This window comes from Mytilus californianus, unplaced genomic scaffold (genome assembly GCF_021869535.1).
Source record: "Mytilus californianus isolate M0D057914Y unplaced genomic scaffold, xbMytCali1.0.p SCAF_10, whole genome shotgun sequence".
NCBI lineage: Eukaryota > Metazoa > Mollusca > Bivalvia > Mytilida > Mytilidae > Mytilus > Mytilus californianus.
In genome coordinates this window covers 22,975,309-23,001,386 of record NW_026262582.1, presented here as the reverse complement: position 1 = coordinate 23,001,386, position 26,078 = coordinate 22,975,309, and the positions used below count along the sequence as shown (strand labels likewise).

The 26,078-nt window shown below is 31.4% G+C and overlaps 1 long non-coding RNA gene across 3 annotated transcripts; it reads right to left on the bottom strand.

The window, feature by feature from the left end:
• Positions 1-8,642: 8,642 nt before the first annotated feature.
• On the bottom strand, positions 8,643-18,348 carry LOC127717784 (uncharacterized). Of its 3 annotated transcripts, none has more exons than XR_007989373.1 (3): positions 18,306-18,348; positions 17,245-17,333; positions 8,643-9,053 (listed from the first exon to the last, which is right to left on the bottom strand). It is a non-coding gene; the product is annotated as an uncharacterized LOC127717784 (long non-coding RNA). The 3 variants fall into 3 exon arrangements; XR_007989372.1 differs by lacking the exon at positions 17,245-17,333 and adding an exon at positions 10,244-10,332; XR_007989374.1 differs by lacking the exons at positions 17,245-17,333; positions 18,306-18,348 and adding exons at positions 10,244-10,332; positions 11,303-11,340.
• Positions 18,349-26,078: the final 7,730 nt, after the last annotated feature.

The following is a 26,078-nucleotide window of genomic DNA, read 5'->3' as shown; positions in this document are numbered from 1 at the left end:
TCCTGATTAAAGTTTCTCTCAATCTATTATAGTTTCCAAAAATAATAGGCAAAAGTGAAAAAAAAAGAATGTAAAATTTGAAATTTAGGTGCAATTGATATAACTCCTATGAGCAAATGTCTAACAGTTTTGACCTTAATAAACAGCAGGAAGATCTCAACATTCTGAACATATCTGCCCTGTCAGATTTTCTCTATTCATAGCAGTTTGCAAGATAATACTTGCATTTTACCCCTATGTTCTATTTTTAGCCATGTTTGCCATGTTGGTGTCAGGTTGGGTCATCGGACACCCGTTTTTAACTAAATACACCAATAACGATTGTGGCCAAGTTTGGTTAAATTTGGCCCAGTACTGGCAGTAGTTTCAGAGGAGAAGATTTTTGTAAAAGTTAACGATGAAGAACGACAAGTGATGAGAAAAGCTCAGTTATCCATTTGGGAACGTATAATAAACCAAAGTTTACTTCAGATGCATGTACTTTATTTATGAATCCCAGAAACACATTAGATATTGCTTTTATGCTTACTGAATTTGAAAATAATTGCAGTGTGGATCTCTTAATTTCTTGTGAATTTAATTATCTAGGTCAATATCAATCTATGTTCATAAAGGTATCAGGTTGCTTTCTTTCAAATGCTCAAAACATAAGGAACTGGTTTGGTTTACTCCTGTTCATTAATACTATTACAAGGAATAAGAAGGGTCCAGTAGCCAATGCTACTGAAAATATGGCTGGTCCCCTAACTTTTAACAATATTCCCATATGGTGAATAAAAAATTTTCACATTTTGTCAGATGGGACACTGGAGTAAAATTTTAAAACTTATTCCCTGTATTAATAACTAACAGAAGACACAGGGACTTGAGTGAGGAGATCAAATATTGACTGCTGATGCCCACTTCACCAATTTGTGAATTAGATTCATTTATCGAAAAAATCGATAGCCTGCAAAACAAATGTTATAGGTGACAGATTTTGTGGGTTGCTGGCCCTTATTAAAAACACTTATTTTTATCTAGTTTATGACCAAAAAAATAATGTTGACCTTTCAATGCCACAATTTTCAGGAAGTTGGAAGAGGGGCTGGGTATACCTCACCTCATTGGACATTATCCGACCAAGTTTGGTAAAAGTTGGACATATGGCTCAAGAACAGTAATTTTAAGGTGGGTTTGAATTTTAATTAAAAACACAATATATTTTTTTAATGCATATTATCCAAATGTGGTTTATATTAAGCATACTAGAAAAATCAAACAAAAGTTTGGTTCAAGGAGCTTTTTCAGGTGACAGTTTAAATTAAAAAAAACCCACTTTTTTGTGATAAGAAAGAACAGTAGAATTTTAAATTAAAATATAAGAAGCTCTTTTCTTGTGAAAAAAATGAAAATTGGGGTCACGAGGCACACTTTTTTTTATAAAACAATATATGTAAATTTACTGTACATTCCTTTATAAAATTAAGATATGGGTTATCTCCCCTTATATAACTAAGTTTAAAAGATCTGAATCAAAAAAAAAAAAATTCTATATTTGTAAAAGACAGTTGCATTTTTAATGATATTTTAGAAACTGACTGGATCAAGAAAATTTAACATAGACAAACTGATAACGAAAATGAGGTCAGATGAACCCTTTAAGACCAACATGCACACAATCAATAATTCTATACAAATAACACATCATTAATAATCTAAAAATAGATGACCTCATATTTTTACTTGTCATGCTTGTAGCATCTTATAAAATGACCAGCCATGTATGAAAGCTGTTTATCATAAGTTTGAAAGTTAATATGTATTTTTATGAATTTTCCATTTGACATTCATTTGTCAAATTTTCTATATTAAACAATTGCAATAAAAATTGTACCCAAGTCTATAAAACTTTGGGTCATCAACTATAAAGCTTAAAAGAGATAACACAAATATCATTTCCTTTTTCAAAAATTAAATAAAATAGCTTTTTTTTAATGGTTTAATTTTGATATACTACTGTATTTAATGTTAGTCAAAGTGGCCCCTTCCAAAGCACACAGCTAATATCTCACTGAAGAATAATACACATTTAAGTGGAAAAACTATATTTCCATTATCATGATTATTAACATTTTTATGACTATTAGAATATAAAGCTGTTTCTATCTTCTAATTTTCAGTCCCCCTCCCCCTTTTTCAGTTTTCCTACCCACTGTGAAGCTCCAACATTATAATTATTCGAAGTCTTGTAGTTATTATAGGATTCTTATAATTTTAACTAATAATGGTGTAAACTCTATAGTCTATTTAATAAATGGGACATAGCTCCTTTTCACATAAACAAGAGTAAGCTCCCGTATCAAAATATTATTTTCACATGAGTTTCAGTCACAATACTACCTATCCAGCTGAAATAACTGGGACTAATACATGATTTAATCTTTTTGTCAAAAAGCAATACACAGGCATGACATTGCACGAGTGAATGTATACAATATGCATTATTCAAGAAACATAGGTTGTACTGTTGTATTCATGTAGAACAAACCTACCGCCACCGGTAACCTGCAGTTGGTTGTCATACTCATTTTTGTTTGTTTCAACCGTTCTGTTGTGTAAATTATCTCTGTCTGTCATACTCGTCAATACAAACCAATTAATCAACATCAAATGATAAATGATGGGGAACCTGCTGGAGCACGTGGTCAATTACTTCTCAATTAACCAATCAGATGACGATACTTAATAACCTTATCTAGGTTACCGGACAGTAAATGCTTGTATTCCGTAATGCTGTGATCCTGTAATTTTTGGTACACAGTTGTATACTATCGATTCTACCAAATCATACTTTGTTCGTGACACACACAGCTCTAGAGCAACCTGCAGACTTGATTGCCTTTCTCCTTTTGTCCCCTAATAACTTTTATTACAAATCATGCATGTTCTGCGTATGGTAAATAAATATTGATTGGTATGCTATTTTTAAAAAATTTTAGCGCATTATTCTCTATTATTTATATTTTAGCAATGCCTCGAAAAAACCCATTTACGAGACAATGGTGTTGAAAAATAATCTGTTTCTGTAGTTTCATGCCCTTTATCTATTGATCCCTCGATGCATATCCTTTATCTATTGGTCTCAGGTGTATGTGTCTGATCTATTGGTCCCAGATTTCAGCCCACTTCATCTATTGGTTTCAGGTTTCGTTTGCCTTTATTTATTAGTTTCAGGTTTCATTTGCCTTTATTTATTGGTTTCAGGTTTCATTTGTTTTTATCTATAGGTCTGGTCCTAGGTTTCATTTGTTTTTATCTATTGGTCTGGTCCTAGGTTTCATTTGTTTTTATCTATTGGTCTGGTCCTAGGTTTCATTTGTTTTTATCTATTGGTCCTAGGTTTAATGCCTCTTTATAAGATAAGATAAGATAAGATAAGAATTTTATTAATCTAATCAAGAACCCATAAAGGGCATCATTTACAACAATATTAAGCACAATATGATTGGAAAAAAGAAAAACTAGATCCTAATATAATACTATCATATTATGGACAGGTCAGAGCCTAACACATCATGTGTCTTACATAACTATAACAATAATTTCATAATAATTAAATATTATTTTATATATTTTGTATCCACCTGGATCTTATTTCTAAACACTTAATTATATAATTGCCTAGGCACATAAGAGTTGGTAAATGCTCATTTGTGAACAGCCAGAAATATTTTTTATCCTTGGGTAATTCTTTAAAAATTATTACAAAAACTGTTTACTTTATCCCATAATGATTTTCTCTGTTCGTTATATAAAGGACAACTTACTGTGAAATGGGTCTCATCTTCAATAGAATTTGATCCATATGTGATAGGCAGTGATGACATAGACGCTGACTTCTCTCTATGTATTTTTTACTATATCTATCTTTCTCAATTTTAAGATCATGTGCACTTATTCTCAATTTACATATAGCTCTTCTTATATTAAAATCTTTAATTGATAAATAAGCCTCCTTTACGAAGTCAGTCTTGAGGTTGAAATAATTTTCTAATTTACTATTACCTTGTGATAAGGTATCAGATCTTTTGACCACCCAAAATGTTTTAAAACTGTTACAAAGTTTACATTTTACAAATTTAATTAATTTATTGAGCTTTGTATTCAAATTTTGTATATCAAGTGATTGAAGGACATATCTCATAGATGAATACCAACAATTAATGTTTCCTGCATCTAAAATTTTATTACAAACATAAACATCATAAAGTAACCCATCGTCCAATTTGTTAAGCCTGTGTACATATTTTACCATAGATATAATGACAGAAAAATAAAGAGGAAATCTTGCAACCTCTGATAACACTGCCAAATTTGAGGCTTTTTTATTTACACCAAGAATATATTTTAGATACCTGAAATGTGATTTTTCCAAATAATCATTTATGTAAATTAATTCAAATAGATAATCACTTTTTTTCTTGCAAGCAGCAGAGTTAATCTTAAAGGTACCCCAGATTTCACTACAATATAATAACATTGGTTTTATTGTGTGATCATATAAATGGATTGAAGTATCAATACTTGGATTACAAGCTGACATATATATTAGCCGAGGTTGCATTTGCCTTTATCTAATAGTCCCAGGTTTCATGTGCCTATATTTATTGGTCCCTGGTCATACTTAATCTGTTGGTACCATGCATGTTTCATGACGTACCATTATCTATAGGTCCCAGGTGTTTTTCGTTCTGAGGTCATGTCAGTGTGCATACATCATTTGCCAATAAAAAAATTAATGTTCATTAAAAATTTAATTATTCTTTTGTTTTTATTCCTAACTGTTTGACGACAAAACTATTTCTATCTAAAAACTTAATAATGGAAATTGAAATACAATTGAATAAGTCATTTCTTTAAATAAAACTTTACAGAAACTAAGCTAGGTTCAGCCATTGAAAACTTATCCGTAGATTATTTTCAATTATTTGCTAGTTTTTAATGGACTTTATTACGACCGTCTTTTGTCTTTTAACATTACCGGTGAAGATAGGTTTGAACGGAAAGCACAATTTAAACTGTCAGAAGCCTGTAATCCAGGGATTATCGTTTGTTGCTTTGTTAACACTAGTATTTGTTTTTCATTCATTATTTTGCACATAAATTAGGCCGTTAGTTTTCTCCTTTGAATTGTTTAGCAATTGGCATTTTGGGGCCTTTTATATCTTTTATAGACAAGATAAGATAAGATGTGATAAGATAAGATAAGATAATTTTATTGGTTCAAAATCCAAAATCATAGGATTGTTACCAAGACAATAAACATTGACTATACATAAACATACAAACATAATCTGACCACATTTATAAACTTTATATATTTATAACTGTATATCCCCTCCATTATTAAAAGAAAATATTGTTACAATTATAAATGAATGTATATATAATCTCTGCTGAGGAGGTGGTACCACAAAGTTATTAAGTACTCAATAAAGCATTTCTAGAATTATACATGGTGCTTATGAATTTTACAATAATTTTAATTATATCAGTCTCACCACAAGTATACAAAAATTTAAATCTTGCTTCATTAGTCATATTTAAAAACGAGGGAACTATTTCACTAATTTTGGAAAATAATTGTTCTCTAATTGTATTTAGTTTTGTACATATTATAGTGAAATGAAATTCATCTTCTACTTCTAAAAGACACAAGGGACAATTTTTTTCTTCTACAGGTGTTTTAGTGTGCCGTCCTTGTTCAATTTTAAGAACACTATTACTTATGCGAAGTTCGGCAAAATGTCCTATTACTTTTCTGTCAATATTTAACAATAAATAGGTTTCCAATTTGTAATTTTGTTTAAGTTGTCTATATGTTCTGAGCTAATTACCGTGCAATGATTTATCGTCACAAAAAATATTTTCTTTCCAATAATTCAGATATCTATCATTAAGTTTGGTATGAAGTGCATATAATAAACGCCTTTTTGAAATAGTATCATGATTTTCCCAAACATGTGAAAAATTTAATGTAGCAAGTAGCTGTTCAATCTTTTTCGCAAATCCATTGGTTAATTGCAGGTTTGAACTATATACATCTTTAAGTAAACAATTATTACCAGATTTTATCACATGCAACCAGAAGCCAATTGACAGTTTTAATGCTTCTATAAAAACTGGATACATACCAAGTTCAGCTAGTACTGCTAAATTGACAGCTGTTTTATTTACTCCAATTAAAGTTTTTGCAAATTTAATCTGAATTTTATTGGTAGCCAATGACCAATATTTTGACTCTAGATTTGTAATATCTTTAATCATATATAGAGACCAAACTTCACTACAATAAAGAAGTATAGGTTTAACACAAGCATCAAAAAGCTTGAGGTGAGGTAAAACATTAATATCTTCAGAAAATAACAGTTTTCTAATACAAAATATAGCTTTTGAGGCTTTTTTACAAAGAAGTCTCACTGCCTCAGTAAAACTACCAAAGGGTTTAAACTGTATACCCAAATATTTATATTCTGTACAGTGTTAATTCCGAACCATTATCATTAAATACAAACTTGTCTTTTGTAAGTTTTTACCAGATTTGTTAAAAATCATAATTTTGGTTTTGTTAAGATTTACTGTTAAATCCCAACTATTGCAATATAAACTTAGCTTATCAAGGCATTTTTGTAGGCCATTAGCAGTTTCAGAAATAAGAACTAAATCATCAGCATATAACAAACATGAAATATCATTATCGTTTAACTTAGGCGGATCACATGCGGAGTCAAAAATAGGGGGCAAATCATTAATATATACAGAAAATAATGTGGGACTTAAAATACACCCTTGTTTTACCCCAACTGTGGAATTAAAAATATCAGTGACACATTCAGAGATCTTCACGGAGTACAAAACATTTTTATACATATCTTTCATTATACCGAAAAAGAGGCCATCTATGTTGTAATAAGACAATTTGTAAAAGAGAGCCTCCCTGTTAATAGTATCAAATGCCTACCTGAAATCTATAAAACAGGCATATATCTTTTTTGATGATTTAAATGCCTTATCAATAATAGTTTTAAGAGTTAAAACATGATCACTTGTTCGACTTCCCTTCCTGAATCCAATTTGCTCACGACAAATAATTGTATTTCCTTCAAGATATTTTTCTAATCTACTATATAAAACTTTAAGAAAGAATTTTCCTAAACAACTTGAAAGGGCTATACCTCGATAATTAGATGGATCATTAAAACACCCACCCTTAAAAATGGGCTTAATAAAATTTTCTCTCCATAATGTTGGGTAAATACATGTACCAGACTTAAGAATAAGATTAAACAATTTTACATAAACATCAATATTCATATTACAAGATATTTGCAACATTTCATTTGTAATACAATCTGAACCACTTGCTTTATTATTCTTTAAAGATTTAGCTGCAATAACCACCTCCTCAGTTGTAAGATAACTGTTTAAATCTCAGTATTACAATCATTAAAAGCAGTATTTTTCTGATTAATTTTTATAGATGACTATGCGGTATGGACTTTGTTCATTGTTGATGTCCGTACGGGGACTTACAGTTGTTAATTTCTGTTTCATTTGGTTTCATGTGGAGAGTTGTCTCATTGGCAATAATACCACATCTTCTTTTTTATATGAAATGAATTAATTGCATTTCCTAGTTTTCTTTGTATTTAATTCTAATATATAAATGTTGTGGCGCTACTTCGTTTCTATTTACCTTTGATTTTCCAGCATCAAATCTGTTACCTTTTCCTCGACTTTGCGCTGATGTATATTAATGAAAAATCAGGTCTTAAACAAAAAGTGACAAAGATATCGTCACAATCAGTTACATCAAAAGTGCATATTTTCGGTCCAAAATTCAGTATGCTTATCCAAATTAAAAGACTTATATTTAAAACGTATGCGCATATTCTGTATAGACTTTGGCTTCGGAAATATTTAGTATCACGTGTAAAGAGAAATAACTCTTTCGCGTTTTTCTTGACTGTGTTGTAATTTTACGTTTTATTTGAAAATGTGAATATTAAAATCAAAACAGATTATATTCTTCTATTTGCAATAAAGTCATAACTTGGATAAAGGCGGTTGCGACTAGTAGAGCAGGGGAATTTCTTGCTCTTTCGGAGCAATGGTGCACCCTGGTTTTCGATGGGTTTCGTGTTGATTAGTATTTCGGTTTTTGTGTAGTGTTTTGTTGAATGCATGTTGTCTGTCTATCTACATCTGGTCATCTTTGTATTTTCTTTTAATGTTCTGGGTGACATAATTATCCAGAAACATCGAGGTTTCATCCGCTTGAGAAAATGATATTAAAATATTTCAGAATAACTTTTTAAGCGTGGAAATATTGTTGTTTGAAAGCATAAATAAAAAAGGTGTTACTATCAACTGTATTTTACCAGAGTATCAGTTGGAAAGAAAAAAATAATCATAGCTTCGCTTTGTACTTGGTAACCAAATTAACCATCATGACGCTTTATGATTAACTGGGGACGCATTTTTATAAATTCAGAATTCGTTTTTGTTCTCGTTCCTAACATGCACGAAATATTTGCCACTGGACGTTGAGCAACAAACAATAAATCAGTCAAACAGATTTTTTTAATTGATTAAAACTATTAAAAGTTTAATTTCAATATTTTAATGTTTTATTATGATATACAATAAACTTTGTAAATATTTCAGAAGGACATAAATGTAGTGGCATAATTTCCGAAAATGGCATGGTATTACTATTACGCACTCGAATAGTTTTAAAAAGAAAAATATTTTCTAGATGATTTTGAAACATATTATTTAGTAGCCAGTTGGGTAGTGTTATCTGTCTACTCTTGATGCCATTCTCTTTTACTTGCTACTTTTCACATCTTTATCCGTATCTTCATCTTTAGTGTTAGTTTCATCTTTAACCTCATCTTTTGTCGTGGACTTGTTAGATTTTTCACCATTGTTCTTATCGGCATTACCATCATCGTTATTGCTGTCACCAACTTTATTTTCCTTTTCACGACAACAGAAACAATATTTGTCTAAAATAGAAATGAAATTTGTTTTGACATGCATGAAAACATGTTAATTCATTTACCATCAAAATTTGTATGTTTAAATGCATGTATAAAGTTCTCCCTATTGCTGTTTCTAGAGGAAAGTTCCAGGGAGGTTTCACTTTGCAAAAGAGTATCAAATCTAAGTTTCGTCGAAAATAAGTGACTCGAATAAAATAAATATAAAGACATAGAGAGTTGTTCCACTTCTCCTCTCTATTGGTTAATGGCCAGGTTTATCACAACGGAGATGCCAGTATGAACATTTTTGTAAGTTTAATTGTTTTGCTGTGTATCGATGTTCTAAGATACACCACAAGGGTTGGGCGCCCACAAACACTTTTAAATCCGTCACATTATGTATGTGCATGTCCAAAAACCAGAGGTTGTCAATTGTTGCTGTTAATCATATTTTTTCATTTATTGTTTTTTATACATAAATCAGGGCGTCAGTTTTCTCGTTTGAATTGTTTTACCTTAATTTTTGTTATCGTTTCGGGGCCTTTTATAGCTGACTATGCTGTTTATGATTTTGTTCATTGTTGAAATCATTATGGTGACCTAATTTTGCTAACTTCTATGACATTTGGCCTCTGGTGGAGTGTTTTCTCATTGGTACATTAATTTGTAATCATACCACATCTTCTTCTTTTTATAGAGTATGACATAAATGGTTGTCAACTATCGCTTATATCGTTTAATTATGTTCGTTTACTTGTATCTTTAAACTCTAGCATGCTAGGTAATGGGTAGATAAATGAATTATAGACTTCTAATTTGGTTTACTAATTTTATTGGCCATTGGCAGATCAAGAAGTTTCAAGTAGGATTTGGATCGGAGGGCCAAATTTAAAAAAATAATAGGTGTGCAGTCAACTGGCAAAGCCCTGGATCGATTGTAAAATCATTGACGATCAACCTGCGTTTTGAATAGGTTTTTTATGGGGGGGGGGGGGGGCATTTCCGCAATTTTCCCTTTTTATTCTCATCATTATTCATGTTATTTATTCATTATATAGTATCATGCCATTTCTTCTCTATTCTTGATGTTTAAGGTAAAGAGTAGAAAATAATGAACAAAGAAAGAATCTTGGAAAATTCTCTTAACTTTGAACCTTCAGAGCCTCGTAAAAACCACACTCAGACCATCGTATATATAAATAAAAAAATAATACTTTTGTAGCATTTCCAGCAGCATCCTCCGGATTGTACAATCAAACTTAATCCTTTTAAAACTACGCTAGCAATTTCAGTCATGATAGTACTGAAAAGAAAGAAGACAATATGCAATTCATAATCTATAAATGAGAATTTCTGAAAAGTAGAGAATTTCTGAAATAAAAATAGAATTTCTGAAAAAGTAAAATTTCTGAGAAAAAGAAATAGAATTTCTGGATGGAAAAAAAAAAATATTTCAGACAAAAAATTCAAATGTTGATGTTCAGATAACATCTGAAGAAAACATCAACATTTGTATGCCCAACATTTAATGTTTACCGCTCTTTGTTAAGCAGCAAATAATCAATGGCATGCGAAACTTTAGTATTTCTAATCTCTTAAAGTTAAGTATAAGAAATTAAAGAATAAAACAGAGATGTTTTGTAAACTTAACTTTAAGTTGTGTGAAGGCATATGTAAATCAAGAAATCTGTTTTCACAAACAATTGATAGATTTGGAATATCATACATAGTGGATAGATCTCTGTAAAGTAAGTTCACAATTTGTAGAGCGCATAATGGACAGTACTTTTATGTGTTCATGAGGATATGACTTTCGGTGCATCTGAGATCACCTCCAAAAATAATTAAGAATGAAGACAACGGGGTGCTCAAAACTACAGAATAATGGGCTACAAAAATTACAGAATATATAATAAGAGAAAAATGACAAAAACAAATATTAAAGAATACAGAAATGAAAGACCGCCCCCCCACATCCCATTCCTGACCCTCAATTCTGTTCTACATATTGTTGAACCTACAAATTGTGATTTGAAAAAATCTAAAATTCTCATTTTCTCTCGTCATGACATGCACCATGCTTAGATAAATGAACTGATCTTCCATTTGTTTTTTCACAAGAGACATATTTTAAAATTGTTTTTACTTCTTTACTCGCTCGTCAAGATATATGAAATATATTTATTATTATGAACTGCCTTAAAATTACTTCGATAAGAGAAAAATATTAAAATGAAAAAAAAAACAAAAAAAAAAAAACAACATCGACTTACATTTATGATAAATTTTCCAGAATGTGGTACCTAAAAAAATATTGTTGTGTTTATCCATGTATGAAAACACACTTTATTACAATAGACTAAAGACAAAAGATAATCTATTATCTGATTAATAAGTAAACCTCTAGCCAAAAAAAATGCTGTAGGTGACAACTGACAGTAAATCCTGCACACATATACTGCTAGCATTTTACAAATGTTATAGGCCAGTCTATTATAATTACAATACATAATGTAAACCAAATTATTTTCGCGGAAACTTTATTTCGCGTTTAGCCATTTCAAGCGATTTAATTTCGCGTTAATTTAATTTTGCGATTTTCAATTTTTACCCGATGTAGATAGGTGACAAGGAAAGATCAAAGTTTTAAATTTTCGCGACTAAATATATTCGCGTTAGTTTTTCTTCTCGCGAAAGTCGCAAATATAAATCGCTCGCGAAAAATTAATTGCTTTACATATATTAGAGATACGAAAAGGAAAGTTGGATGGATTAATACGATCTTTTCTTTATGGTATCGATAAAATTGAAAATGGAAATGGGGAATATGTCAAAAAGACAACAGCCGAAGGCAACTAATGGGTCTTCAACGCAGCGAGAATATTTCGCATCCGGAGGTGGTTCTCAGCTGGCCCCTAAATAAAATTATGTACCAGTTCAGTGAAAATGGACGTCACACTAAACTCCAAAACATACAAATGAACTAAAATTAAAAAAAAAACCATACAAAACTAACAAAGGCCAGAGGCTCCTGACTTGGGACAGGCGCAAAAATGCGGCGGGATTAAACATGTTTTATGAGATATATACCTCTAGCCAATGTAGAATAAAGAAATACATAGTATAAAATAGCTAAATACTTAGCAGCGTCACTTTTCCGTAGAAAACAAACAGTTTACTCTAGTTAACATTAAACTTTTTCACAAACTTTAGATGAATAATATATGAACTTTTACAAACGTTAGTTCTTAATCTATAATTACCTGTATTTAAATTTAAATTGGCAATTGACACGTGATATTAGAACATTTATATTGAACTGAAAGTAAAAGGTGACTTATTGGTCCATTGGGCCGGGTGTATTATATATGTAATTATATTTTGTACAAATTTATATATTTATGCTGATTTACACATGTCACTATAATAAACAATTTACTTACTTACTTACTTACTATTACGCACAGTAAAACTCAGTTTAAAGAAGTTCGAGTCCGATGTCAGTATAGGTAACAAAAGAAACTAAGCAAAATTACAATGGACTACTAGCAGTTACTGACATGCCAGCTCCAGACATCAATTTAACTGATTGAAAGATTATGTCTTCATCATAATTATGACAATCAAGTACAATCCCTCCCGTTAGGGGTTTAGTATCATATATACCATCATAAAATATATGTGTAGAACTTAACCCGTATCATGCCAACAACTGGTTTTAGAATAAATGTGTTTATTTCCGATGCAAAGACCCTATGAGTGAATCAATATTAATACCAAAATATGCAATCCTAAATGACCTGACAACAGTATCGTAACTATATCTTTTCCGAATAAGTCTGTTGAAAGGTTTGGTTAGCTTTTGAGGCGAATGCCGACATTTTTGTGCTTTGTAAAGAATATTACCATACAATATTGGATGTGAAATACCTGAACGTATAAGATGTCTGCATGTTGATTTATATTTACGAATGATGTCCTTGTACCGATGATAAAATTTAGTAAATGTTTTGACTAGTTTTTGATATCGAAAACCCTGGTGTAATAATTCGATAATTCCAATTTAAAAAGGTAAACCAAATATTCAATCTTAAATACATTAATGTTTAATTACATTCTTTTTTAATTTTCAAAAAAGATACGGGAATCTAAATCTTGTTTGTGTGTGAGTTTCTCTCTCTCTCTCTCTCTCTCTCTCTCTCTCTCTCTCTCTCTCTCTCTCTCTCTCCATACTGAACAGAGAACAGAACTTTTATGAAAGGCTTTTAATTCCAGAAATCTAGATATAAGCCCGATTCACAAAAATGTTGGAAATAGTTGTGTTTGAAACCTGTTAATTACAATTACCGAACTGAATTGTGTCTTATATAAAAGCACATGAGATCACCGCCAGTTTGTGGGGTTCGTTTTGCTTACTCTTTATTTTTCTATGTTGTGTTTTGTGTGCTATTGTTTGTCTGTTTTTTTTTTTTTAGCCATGGCATTGTCAGTTTATTTTCGATTTATAAGTTTGAATGTCCCTCTGGTATGTTTCGCTCCTCTTCTATATATACAAAGGTTGAATTAAACCTGTTCTGCAGTGACATAAGCTTGATTCATGTTTGCCGTTGTTTTTAAATTTTGTTCTTCATCAGTTTCACACATGTTGAATAGATCCATAGGTCTTTCTATTCAATTATTTTTTTCCCAACTGTTGGTAATATATAGATATAAATAAACAAGGCATTGTTTCAAAGGAATCATTTAAACAATTAATTAGTATAGGCGACAATGACCTTTTGTGTGTAAATATGATTTAATTCGTTATCTTCGCATCACTTCCGCGTTGTTGTATTAGGTTCTTGGTGGGGGACCCTACATTTTTTGTATTTGTATTTTTCTTTAAATCGTTAATATCTTTTGTCCAATTTTTTCGGTAATTTTCTCTTTTCTTTATATTTTTCCCCATTATTCTTTATTCTTTATACTTAGCACCATATCACTCTCAGAGTTTTCTTTTTTTTTGTTATCTTTTTTTTCTATTCTTAATCTATTGGGTTGATTTTTGTCGAGCCTGCGACTTTTGTCGCAAAAGCGAGACATAGCGATCCCTAGGTTTATATTATTTTGAGGACTCTCAGTAAGAATAGTTTTAACTAATGGGATTATCCTCTTGAAATAAAGATTATTCATTTGTTTATTTTATTTATTATTCCGTCGTCGTCGTCGTCAGCGGCGGCGGCGTCTGTGGTTAAAGTTTTTGAAATTCTAATAACTTTCTTAAACTATCCTGGATTTCTACCAACCTTGGACAGATGATTGCTTATGATCATAAGATAGTATCCAGAAATAAATTTTGTAAACAAAAATCCTGTTTATCCGTATTTTACTTATAAATTGACTTAGTTTTTCTGCCACTCACTCTGTGGTTAAAGTTTTAAAAATGTTCATAACTTTCGTAAACTATCTAGCTGGATTCGTATCAAACTTGGACAGAAGCTTGTTTATGATCAAAAGCTAGTTCCTAGAAGGAAATCTTGTAAACTTTATTTCCTGTTTTTCGTATATTACTTAATAAAAATATAAATGGCCTTGTTTTCCTCCCAGTTAACATGATACATACAGTCTGCAGTGAAAGTTTTAAAAACTTTTATTAGATTCATAATCAACCATCCTGGATTTTTACCAAACTTGGACAGAAGCTTCTTACAATCAACAGATAGTATCTAGAGGAACATTTTTAATAATTTTTCCCCATTATTTTTGAACCTGCGACTAACAGCAAAAGTAGGCGAGACACTGGGTTCCGTAGAACCCTTATGATTTTTTCTGTAAATTTGGTACACTTTTCCCTATTCTGTAAACCCCTTCCTGACCCTCTAGTATTTAAATGAGACACGTAATCTTATACAGAATCTGTTCAGACAGCTGTTGTATATGCTTAGTTTTTATAAGACCCTTAATTGATGTGTTAAGATTGAGGTAACATGAACAAAAAATAAGATCATACAGAACTAGTCTGATTGACTTCAAAACCCACCAGGTATCCCGATCGGAAACTGTGGAGGACTCCTATAAGTAGTTTGTATGTATTTTACATGCTTGAACAGGTGTTTTGAAAATTTTACTTAGCCATGGTATTTTGACGTGCCATGGTATATTGTACCCCCCTACCATAGACCTCTAATTTCAAAAACTCTAGCTCTTCTAACTCCTTTACATAGTAATAATCTATTATACTCCAATAAGTAGTTTGTATGTATTTAAAATGCTGGAAAAGATATTTTGAAAATTTTACATAGCCATGGTATTTTGACCCCCTGTCATGGTATATTGAACACCTACTATAGACCTCTAATTTCAAAAAATTCTAGATATTCTTACTCCTTTATATAGTAATAATACTACAATAAGTAGTTTGTATGTATTTAATATGCTGGAAAAGATGATTTGAAAATTTTACTTAGCCATGGTTTTTTTACCCCTTGCCATGGTATATTGACCCCCCCCCTCTCCCATTTTAAACCTTCAATTTCAAAATTCTAGCTATCATAACTCATTTACATAGTAATTATACTCCAATAAGTTGTTTGTATGTATTTTACATGCTTGAAAAGATGTTTTGAAAATTTAACTTAGCCATGGCATTTGACCCCCTCCCCCCTGCCGTGGTATATTGAAATCCCCCCCTTTTTACACCACCAATTTCAAAATTTAAGCTATTCGTACTCCTTTATATAGTAATAATACTCCAATAAGTAGTTTGTATGTATTTAACATGCTTGAAAACATGCTTTGAAAATTTTACTTAGTCATGGTATTTTTACCCCCTGCCATGGTATATTGAACCCCCTCCTATAAACCTCTAATTTCAAAAATGCTAGCTATTCTTACTCCTTTATATAGTAATAATACTCCAATAAGTAGTTTGTATGTATTTAACATTCTGGTAAAGATGCTTTGAAAATTTTTATTAAGCCATGGTATTTTGACCCCCCCCCCCTTTTTGCCATGGTTTAACCCCCCCTTTTACACCTCCAATTTCAAATTTCTTGCTATTATAGCTCTTTTCCATAGTAATAATACTCCAATAAGTAGTTTGTATGTATTTAACATGCTCGAAAAGATATTTTGAAAATTTTACTTAGCCATGGCATTTTGACCCCCCCTGCCATGGTATTTTAAACCCCCCTACTACAGACCTCTAATTTCAAAAATTCTAGCTATTCTAGCTCCTTTACATAGTAATAATACTCCTATAAGCAGTTTGTATGTATTTTTACATGCTTGTAAAGATGTTTTGAAAATTTTACTTAGCCATGGTATTTTGACGTGCCATGGTATATTGAACACCCTACTTATAGACCTCTAATTTCAAAAACTCTAGCTCTTCTGACTCCTTTACATAGTAATTATACTCCAATAAGTAGTTTGTATGTATTTAACATGCTGGAAAAGATGATTTAAAAATTTTACTTAGACATGGCATTTTGACCCCTTGCCATGGTATATTGAACCCCCTACTATAGACCTCGAATTAAAAAAAATGCTAGCTATGCTTACTCCTTTATATAGTAATAATATACTACTATAAGTAGTTTGTATGCATTTAACATGCTGGAAAATATGATTTGAAAATTTTACTTAGCCATGGTATTTTGACCCCTTGCCATGGTATGTTGACCCCCCCCCCCCCCCCCCCCCCCCCCCCACCCCCCATTTTAAACCTTCAATTTCAAAATTCTAGCTATTATAACTCATTTACATAGTAATAATACTCCAATAAGTAGTTTGTATGTATTTTATATGCTTGAAAAGATGTTTTGGAAATTTTACTGAGCCATGGTATTTTGCCCCCCCCTGCCATGGTACATCTATGTTAAACCATGCTCCCCCCCTTTTACACCTCGAATTTCACATTATAGCTATTCTTACTCCTTCATATAGTAATAGTACTCCAATAAGTAGTTTGAATGTATTTCACATGCATGAAAAGATGCTTTGAAAATTTTACTTAGCCATGGTATTTTGACCCCCTGCTATGGTATAATGAACCCCCTACTATAGACCTCTAATTTCAAAAATTCTAGCTATTATAGCTCCTTGATGTTTAAGATAAAGAGTAGAAAATAATGAACAAAAAAAGAAATCTTGGAAAATTCTTTTCTCTTTGAACCTTCAGAGCCTCGTAAAAACCACACTCAGACCCTCGTATATATAAATAAAAAAATAATACTTTTGTAGCATTTCCAGCAGCATCCTCCGGATTGTACAATCAAACTTAATCCTTTTAAAACTACGCTAGCAATTTCAGTCATGATAGTACTGAAAAGAAAGAAGACAATATGCAATTCATAATCTATAAATGAGAATTTCTGAAAAGTAGAGAATTTCTGAAATAAAAATAGAATTTCTGAAAAAGTAAAATTTCTGAGAAAAAGAAATAGAATTTCTGGATGGAAAAAAAAGAATATTTCAGACAAAAAATTCAAATGTTGATGTTCAGATAACATCTAAAGAAAACATCAACATTTGTATGCCCAACATTTAATGTTTACCGCTCTTTGTTAAGCAGCAAATAATCAATGGCATGCGAAACTTTAGTATTTCTAATCTCTTAAAGTTAGGTATAAGAAACTAAAGAATAAAACAGAGATGTTTTGTAAACTTAACTTTAAGTTGTGTGAAGGCATATGTAAATCAAGAAATCTGTTTTCACAAACAATTGATAGATTTGGAATATCATACATAGTGGATAGATCTCTGTAAAGTAAGTTCACAATTTGTAGAGCGCATAATGGACAGTTCTTTTATGTGTTCACGAGGATATGACTTTCGGTGCATCTGAGATCACCTCCAAAAATAATTAAGAATGAAGACAACGGGATGCTCAAAACTACAGAATAATGGGCTACAAAAATTACAGAATATATAATAAGAGAAAAATGACAAAAACAAATATTAAAGAATACAGAAATGAAATACCCCCCCCCCCCCCCCATCCCATTCCTGACCCTCAATTCTGTTCTACATATTGTTGAACCTACAAATTGTGATTTGAAAAAATCTAAAATTCTCATTTTCTCTCGTCATGACATGCACCATGCTTAGATAAATGAACTGATCTTCCATTTGTTTTTTCACAAGAGACATATTTTAAAATTGTTTTTACTTCTTAACTCGCTCGTCAAGATATATGAAATATATTTATTATTATGAACTGCCTTAAAATTACTTCGATAAGAGAAAAATATTAAAATAAAAAAAAACAAAACAAAAAAAACAACATCGACTTACATTTATGATAAATTTTCCAGAATGTGGTACCTAAAAAATTATTGTTGTGTTTATCCATGTATGAAAACACACTTTATTATAATAGACTAAAGACAAAAGATAATCTATTATCTGATTAATAAGTAAACCTCTAGCCAAAAAAATGCTGTAGGTGACAACTGACAGTAAATCCTGCACACATATACTGCTAGCATTTTACAAATGTTATAGGCCAGTCTATTATAATTACAATACAAAATGTAAACCAAATTATTTTCGCGGAAACTTTATTTCGCGTTTAGCCATTTCAAGCGATTTAATTTCGCGTTAATTTAATTTTGCTATTTTCAATTTTTACCCGATGTAGATAGGTGACAAGGAAAGATCAAAGTTTTAAATTTTCGCGACTAAATATATTCGCGTTAGTTTTTCTTCTCGCGAAAGTCGCAAATATAAATCGCTCGCGAAAAATTAATTGCTTTACATATATTAGAGATACGAAAAAGAAAGTTGGATGGATTAATACGATCCTTTCTTTATGGTATCGATAAAATTGAGAATGGAAATGGGGAATATGTCAGAGACAACAGCCGAAGGCAACTAATGGGTCTTCAACGCAGTGAGAATATTTCGCATCCGGAGGTGGTTCTCAGCTGGCCCCTAAATAAAATTATGTACCAGATCAGTGAAAATGGACGTCACACTAAACTCCAAAACATACAAATGAACTAAAATTAAAAAAAAAAACCATACAAAACTAACAAAGGCCAGAGGCTCCTGACTTGGGACAGGCGCAAAAATGCGGCGGGATTAAACATGTTTTATGAGATATATACCTCTAGCCAATGTAGAATAAAGAAATACATAGTATAAAATAGCTAAATACTTGGCAGCGTCACTTTTCCGTAGAAAACAAACAGTTTACTCTAGTTAACATTAAACTTTTTCACAAACTTTAGATGAATAATATATGAACTTTTACAAACGTTAGTTCTTAATCTATAATTACCTGTATTTAAATTTAAATTGGCAATTGACACGTGATATTAGAACATTTATATTGAACTGAAAGTAAAAGGTGACTTATTGGTCCATTGGGCCGGGTGTATTATATATGTAATTATATTTTGTACAAATTTATATATTTATGCTGATTTACACATGTCACTATAATAAACAATTTACTTACTTACTAACTTACTATTACGCACAGTAAAACTCAGTTTAAAGAAGTCCGAGTCCGATATCAGTATAGGTAACAAAAGAAACTAAGCAAAATTACAATGGACTACTAGCAGTTACTGACATGCCAGCTCCAGACATCAATTTAACTGATTGAAAGATTATGTCTTCATCATAATTATGACAATCAAGTACAATCCCTCCCGTTAGGGGTTTAGTATCATATATACCATCATAAAATATATGAGTAGAACTTAACCCGTATCATGCCAACAACTGGTTTTAGAATAAATGTGTTTATTTCCGATGCAAAGACCCTATGAGTGAATCAATATTAATACCAAAATATGCAATCCTAAATGACCTGACAACAGTATCGTAACTATATCTTTTCCGAATAAGTCTGTTGAAAGGTTTGGTTAGCTTTTGAGGCGAATGCCGACATTTTTGTGCTTTGTAAAGAATATTACCATACAATATTGGATGTGAAATACCTGAACGTATAAGATGTCTGCATGTTGATTTATATTTACGAATGATGTCCTTGTACCGATGATAAAATTTAGTAAATGTTTTGACTAGTTTTTGATATCGAAAACCCTGGTGTAATAATTCGACAATTCCAATTTAAAAAGGTAGACCAAATATTCAATTTTAAATACATTAATGTTTAATTACATTCTTTTTTAATTTTCAAAAAAGATACGGGAATCTAAGTCTTGTTTGTGTGTGAATCTCTCTCTCTCTCTCTCTCTCTCTCTCTCTCTCTCTCTCTCTCTCTCTCTCTCCATACTGAACAGAGAACAGAACTTTTATGAAAGGCTTTTAATTTCAGAAATCTAGATATAAGCCCGATTCACAAAAATGTTGGAAATAGTTGTGTTTGAAACCTGTTAATTACAATTACCAAACTGAATTGTGTCTTATATAAAAGCACATGAGATCACCGCCAGTTTGTGGGGTTCGTTTTGCTTACTCTTTATTTTTCTATGTTGTGTTTTGTGTGCTATTGTTTGTCTGTTTTTTTTTTTTTTTTTAGCCATGGCGTTGTCAGTTTATTTTCGATTTATAAGTTTGAATGTCCCTCTGGTGTGTTTCGCTCCTCTTCTATAGATACAAAGGTTGAATTAAACCTGTTTTACAGTGACATAAGCTTTCATGTTTGCCGTTGTTTTTAAATTTTATATCTACAGTCCCTTGCAGTTCTTCACCAGTTTCACCCATGTTGAATAGATCCATAGGTCTTTCTATTCAATTATTGTTTTCCCAACTGTTGGTAATATATAGATATAAATAAACAAGGCATTGTTTCAAAGGAATCATTAAAACACTTAATTAGTATAGGCGACAATGACCTTTTGTGTGTAAATATGATTTAATTCGTTATCTTCGCATCACTTCCGCGTTGTTGTATTAGGTTCTTGGTGGGGGACCCTACATTTTTTGTATTTGTATTTTGTCGTTAAATCGTTAATATCTTTTGTCCAATTTTTTCGGTAATTTTCTCTTTTCTTTATATTTTTTCCCCATTTTTCTTTATTCTTTATATTTAGCACCATATCACTCTCAGAGTTTTCTTTTTTTTGTTATCTTTTTTTTCTATTCTTAATCTATTGGGTTGATTTTTGTCGAGCCTGCGACTTTTGTCGCAAAAGCGAGACATAGCGATCCCTAGGTTTTTATTATTTTGAGGACTCTCAGTAAGAATAGTTTTAACTTATGGGATTATCCTCTTGAAATAAAGATTATTCATTTGTTTATTTTATTTATTATTCCGTCGTCGTCGTCGTCAGCCGCGGCGGCGGCGTTTGTGGTTAAAGTTTTTGAAATTCTAATAACTTTCTTAAACTATCCTGGATTTCTACCAACCTTGGACAGAAGATTGCTTATGATCATAAGATAGTATCCAGAAATAAATTTTGTAAACAAAAATCCTGTTTATCCGTATTTTACTTATAAATTGACTTAGTTTTTCTGCCAGTCACTCTGTGGTTAAAGTTTTAAAAATGTTCATAACTTTCGTAAACTATCTAGCTGGATTCGTATCAAACTTGGACAGAAGCTTGTTTATGATCAAAAGCTAGTTCCTAGAAGGAAATCTTGTAAACTTTATTTCCTGTTTTTCGTATATTACTTAATAAAAATATAAATGGACTTAGTTTTCCTCCCAGTTAACATGATACATACAGTCTGCAGTGAAAGTTTTAAAAACTTTTATTAGATTCATAATCAACCATCCTGGATTTTTACCAAACTTGGACAGAAGCTTCTTACAATCAACAGATAGTATCTAGAGGAACATTTTTAATAATTTTCCCCCATTATTGTTGAACCTGCGACTAACAGCAAAATTAGGCGAGACACTGGGTTCCGTAGAACCCTTATGAATTTTTCTGTAAATTTGGTACACTTTTCCCTATTCTGTAAACCCCTTCTAGACCCTCTAGTATTTAAATGAGACACGTAATCTTATACAGAATCTGTTCAACCAGCTGTTGTATATGCTTAGTTTTTATAAGACCCTTAATTGATGTGTTAAGATTGAGGTAAAATGAACAAAAAATAAGATCATACAGAACTAGTCTGATTGACTTCAAAACCCATCAGGTATCCCGATCGGAAACTGTGGAGGACTCCTATAAGTAGTTTGTATGTATTTTACATGCTTGAACAGGTGTTTTGAAAATTTTACTTAGCCATGGTATTTTGACGTGCCATGGTATATTCTACCCCCTACTATAGACCTCTAATTTCAAAAACTCTAGCTTTTCTAACTCCTTTACATAGTAATAATCTATTATACTCCAATAAGTAGTTTGTATGTATTTAAAATGCTGGAAAAGATATTTTGAAAATTTTACATAGCTATGGTATTTTGACCCCCCTGTCATGGTATATTGAACACCATACTATAGACCTCTAATTTCAAAAATTCTAGATATTCTTACTCCTTTATATAGTAATAATACTACAATAAGTAGTTTGTATGTATTTAATATGCTGGAAAAGATGATTTGAAAATTTTACTTAGCCATGGTTTATTTACCCCTTGCCATGGTATATTGACCCCCTCCCCCTCCCATTTTAAACCTTCAATTTCAAAATTCTAGCTATTATAACTCATTTACATAGTAATATACTCCAATAAGTAGTTTGTATGTATTTTACATGCTTGAAAAGATGTTTTGAAAATTTAACTGAGCTATGGCATTTTGACCCCCCCCCCCCCCCCCGTGTTATATTGAAACCCCCCTTTTTACACCACCAATTTCACTAATTATTCCTATTCGTACTCCTTTATATAGTAATAATACTCCAATAAGTAGTTTGTACATATTTTACATGCTGGAAAAGATGCTTTGAAAAATTTTATTAAGCCATGGTATTTTGACCCTCCCCCCTTGCCATGGTTTAACCCCCCCCCCCTCCCTTTACACCTCCAATTTCAAATTACTTGCTATTATAGCTCTTTTCCATAGTAATAATACTCCAATAAGTAGTTTGTATGTATTTAACATGCTCGAAAAGGTATTTTGAAAATTTTACTTAGCCATGGTATTTTGACCCCCTGCCATGGTATAATGAACCTCCTACTATAGACCTCTAATTTAAAAAATTCTAGCTTTTATAGCTCCTTTACATAGTAATTTTACTCCAATAAGTAGTGTGTATGTATTTAACATGATGGAAAAAATATTTTGAAAATTTTACTTAGCCATGGTATTTTGACCCCCCTGCCATGGTATATTGAACCCCCTACTTTAGACCTCTAATTTCAAAAATGCTAGCTATTCTAACTCCTTTATTAAGTAATAATACTCCAATAAGTAGTTCGTATGTATTCAACATGCTGGAAAAGATGACTTAAAAATTTTACTTTGCCATGGTATTTTGACCCCTTGCCATGGTATATTGACCCCCCTCCCCCATTTAAACCTTCAATTTCAAAATTCTAGCTATTATAACTCATTTACATAGTAATAATACTCCAATAAGTAGTTTGTATGTTTTTTATATGCTGGAAAAGATGTTTGAGAAATTTTACTGAGCCATGGTATTTTGACCCCCCTGCCATGGTACATCTATGTTAAACCATGCTCCCCCCTTTTACACCTCGAATTTCAAAATTATAGCTATTCTTACTCCTTTATATAGTAATAGTACTCCAATAAGTAGTTTGTATGTATTTCACATGCTTGAAAAGATGCTTTGAAAATTTTACTTAACCATGGTATTTTGACCCCCTGCCATGGTATAAAGAACCCCCTACTATAGACCTCTAATTTCAAAAATTCTAGCTTTTATAGCTCCTTTTCATAGTAATTATACTCCAATAAGTAGTGTGTATGTATTTAACATGATGGAAAAGATATTTTGAAAATTTTACTTAGCCATTGTATTTTGACCCCCTGCCATTGTATATTGAACCCCCTACTATAGACCTCTAATTTCAAAAATGCTAGCTATTCTAACTCCTTTATTAAGTAATAATACTCCTATAAGTAGTTCGTATGTATTCAACATGCTGGAAAAGATGACTTGAAAATTTTACTTAGCAATGGTATTTTGACCCCTTGCCATGGTAAATTGACCCCCCCCCCCATTTAAACCCTCAATTTCAAAATTCAAGCTATTATAACTCATTTACATAGTAATAATACTCCAATAAGTAGTTTGTATGTTTTTTATATGCTGGAAAAGATGTTTTGAAAATTTTATTAAGCCATGGCATTTTTACCCCCCTGCCATGGTATATTGACCCTTACCACCCCTTTTACACCTCCAATTTCAAAATTCTAGCTATTCTTACTCCTTTACATAGTTATTATACTCCAATAAGTAGTTCGTATGTATTTAACATGCTGGAAAAGATGATTTGAAAATTTTACTTAGCCATGGTATTTTGACCCCTTGCCGTGGTATATTGAACCCCCTACTTTATACCTCTAATTTCAAAATTCTAGCTATTCTTACTCCTTTATATAGTAATAATACTCCTATAAGTAGTTTGTATGCATTTAACATGCCGGAAAAGATGATTTGAAAATTTCACTTAGGCATGGTATTTTGACCCCTTGCCATTGTATGTTGACCCCCCCCCCCCCCCCCCCCCCATTTTAAACCTTCAATTTCAAAATTCTAGCTATTACAACTCATTTATATAGTAATAATACTCCAATAAGTAGTTTGTATGTATTTTATATGCTTGAAAAGATGTTTTGGAAATTTTACTGAGCCATGGTATTTTGACCCCCCTGCCATGGTATATTGACCCCCCACCCCTTTTACACCTCCAATTTAAAAATTCTAGCTATTCTTACACCTTTACATAGTTATTATATTCCATTAAGTAGTTTGTATGTTTTTTACATGCTGGAAAAGATATTTTGAAAATTTTACTTAGCCATAGTATTTTGACCCCCTGCCATGGTATATTGAACCCCCTACTATAGACCTCTAATTTCAAAAATTCTAGCTATTCTAGCTCCTTAGTAATAATACTCCTATATATGGCAAGCCGTTCTCGTCAAAACTATGTTAAAACCATTTTTTCGAAAAAAATTACACACTGAGAATTAAAAAAATCACACTGAGATTTAAGAACCTAAAATAACACACTGAGAAATCGAAATTACACACTGAGATTTTAAAATTACACACTGAGATTTAAAAAAATGAAAAACACACACTGAGAATTGTTAATTACACAATGAGATTTCAAAAATACACACTGAAATTAATATGCAAATTACTAATGAATATTCATGAGATGAATAATTCAACAGATTAATATCTTGGTCTCCTGAACTCTTGTCATTATAATGAAATGCGGTTCCTACAACCAACATTCGTAATAAATTTCAAGACTTAACAACTTTTTTTGCTAACTCTTATTCATAAGTTTGTTGCCTATAATTCAGATTATTACTAACAGTATATCGGAATTTTTTGCTTAAAACTGTTTAAGCATGGTCCCTTTTCAAAAGTCTTTCAAGGGTTACCCTGATTTCGCAAGGTAATCTTTTATATTTTTGTTACGTATATATGCTATAATAGGCCATTGGAAAAAAATGATTCCTTTTTTTATTGGTCTTTAATAACGTAGTTTTTCTATACGTTGTATTTTTAATGTTTTTTTATAAAACATTTAGCGCCAAATTGAAGGACTAACGAGTTCTGTCCCCTAGTTGTTTAAAGCTTGTAATAGATTCAGATTAAGTATGCTAATTAGATATGTGCGCATAAAAAGTGCGCACAAATCTCATTGTGTAATTTTAAATTCTCAGTGTGTAATTTCAAATTCTCAGTGTGTATTTTTCAGTTTATTTCATCTCAGTGTGTCTTTTTGAAATCTCATTGTGTAATTTTCAATTCTCAGTATGTGTTTTTCATTTTTTGTAATCTCAATGCGTTTTTATGAAATCTCAGTGTGTAATGTTTAATTCTCAGTGTGTGTTTTTAGGTTTTTTAATCTCAGTGTGTTTTTTTTTAATTCTCAGTGTGTAAATTTTTCGAAATATGGTTTAAACATAGTTTTGACGAGAACGGCTTGCCATACCTATAAGTAGTTTGTATGTATTTAACATGCTGGAAAAGATGCTTTGAAAATTT